At 48.0% G+C, this 2,090-nt stretch overlaps 1 pseudogene; it reads right to left on the bottom strand.

Moving 5' to 3' along the window:
- Positions 1 to 363: 363 nt before the first annotated feature.
- On the bottom strand, positions 364 to 1,410 carry LOC136120522 (poly(rC)-binding protein 2 pseudogene; annotated as a pseudogene).
- Between the last annotated feature and the right edge of the window lie 680 nt (positions 1,411 to 2,090).

Genomic DNA, 2,090 nt, shown 5'->3' with positions numbered 1-2,090 from the left:
ATTTTTTTGAAAAATTCCTGACATTACAGAACTAAACTGAAATGTATTAATATTCCACTCTTACATTTCCATGACAAACAAAAAAATTTCATGAGCCAAAACTCCCCCCCCAAAAAAACAAAACAAAACAAAAAGAAAACAGGGAGAAGCTTATAAAACTAAATATGGATCTCAGCATTAACAGCTGAACAAAGGAATTAAAACGCTTTAATTAAAAAATCACGAGTGGACGATAAAGTGTGTAGAAACTGAAAATTTACAAACTATTTAAAACCTGGAATCACTGACCGTTCAGAAACTACACAGATGGATCATGGGTGGTGGTGAACAGCAGAAAGGGATTATGGATGAGTCTGCATTGTTCTAGCTGCTCCCCATGCCACCCGTCTCCGAGGAAAGCCTGACATTGATTAGATATTGAGCCAGGCTAATGTTGGCAGCAGATCCAGTGACGGTAATCTGCCTATCAGTAGATCCTTCCACTGGGTTCGCAGTTTTGATCTGTGCCCCAGACATCTGACGATCTCATTGATTTTGGCGCCTTGACACCCGAGTACTCAGCCAATCAAATTGTTTGGAATGGTGAGTTCATGAGAAGCAGTCTGAGCAGATGCATCCAAACCTGCACTGAATGCGGTCTTGCCATGCGTCATGGGTAAATGAGACTGTTGCATTGCCAACTGATGCAGCTTGGTCAAATCTGGCTGTGGAATGGCATACTGTCCTTGAATGGTATAGGCCTCTAGAGGTGGTCCCTCCAGGTCAGGGTTGAGGCACATGGACGGGGTGGTGTGGGGAAAGCTCGCACTGTCGCTGCCTGTGCTGTACCTGTCCTGACCACCTGCAAAGATGACTGGAGAACTGGACGGCTTGGGCTGGTACGGGACGGTCACGCCCTTTGGGGGGGGGACTGGGAGAGAGTGTCCAACATGACCACGCAGATCTGTTTCACACACTCAAGGATGGACTGCAGAATGCCAGCAATAGTAACGGCCCCTCAGTTGAGTTGGGGAGCATATCCCCTGCCACCTGGACCTGAGCCCCTGTACTCTCACGTATTTCCTTGATCTTGCAACCACTTTTCCCAATGAGAGAGCCACACTGACTAGGAGGGACCACCAGCCTCAGGGTGACTGGGGGTCTACTGGCAGCTGTGCTATTGGTCATAGAGCTGCTGATGTCCTCTTCCATAGCAAAGGCTTTGAAGATGGCATTAGTGGGTCCAACCAAAGTGATAATCCTCTAAGGACAATTCCCTTCTGAGATGTTGATACATGCACCACTGTCCTCATGCATCTTCTTAACTGATTCTCCTTTCTTCCCAATGATACTGCCAACTTCCTTTCCATGCATAAGTAGCCAGATGGTGAGAGTGACATTTAATCCACCTTCAATCACACCGGTGTCCATGTCGAGCAGTGTTCTGAGGAGCTGGACTCTGAGTGGTCAAGTCTTTGGTCACTGGTGGGGGTGAAAGCCAAAAACTGCAGGCGCGAGGCGACTGAGGAGGGGAAAAGGAGAGCGGGCGGGAAGGGGAAGGGCGGGAGGCTGGGGCGGAACAATAGGGGTGGGCGGGAAGGTGAGGGGGGGCCCCCACCGCGAGCGGGCCGGCAGCAGAGGGTGCAGGCTGCAGCTGCTCCGGCTGCTGCCTCTGCTGGTCTGGGCGCATTGAAAATTTTTAATGTGTGTGTTTGTGTGTGCATGAGGACAAAGAAGGTAATGTGTTAAGTTTGGGAAGTAGGCATCGATGGAGGAGAATCAGTTTCATCAGGTTAATTATGATTTTGGGGTGATATCAGGAGCAACAATGTAAGAAGACATGCCTTAACTCTTAATCACTTCCCTTTAAATCCTCCACTACAACACCAATTTCTAGTTTGTACTCAGTGTGGCTTCTTTAACCTGAGGAATTAATTTTCTAGTATGTGTAGCACTGGTCATTTCACTGTTGTTTCTCTCGGTGATTTAGATAGGACTAAAACCATTCTAAAGTCAAATAATGAGTGGAGTTAAAACCTGCTGGTTGTCTACACAGCACCCCCGCCCCCCCCATTCTCTTGGAGACGTACAAGTACTAGCCATCCCTGCCT

This window comes from Phocoena phocoena, chromosome 3 (genome assembly GCF_963924675.1).
Source record: "Phocoena phocoena chromosome 3, mPhoPho1.1, whole genome shotgun sequence".
Classification (NCBI taxonomy): domain Eukaryota; kingdom Metazoa; phylum Chordata; class Mammalia; order Artiodactyla; family Phocoenidae; genus Phocoena; species Phocoena phocoena.
Note: the sequence above shows the minus strand (reverse complement) of the source record. Positions and strands in the feature narration are given on the sequence as shown.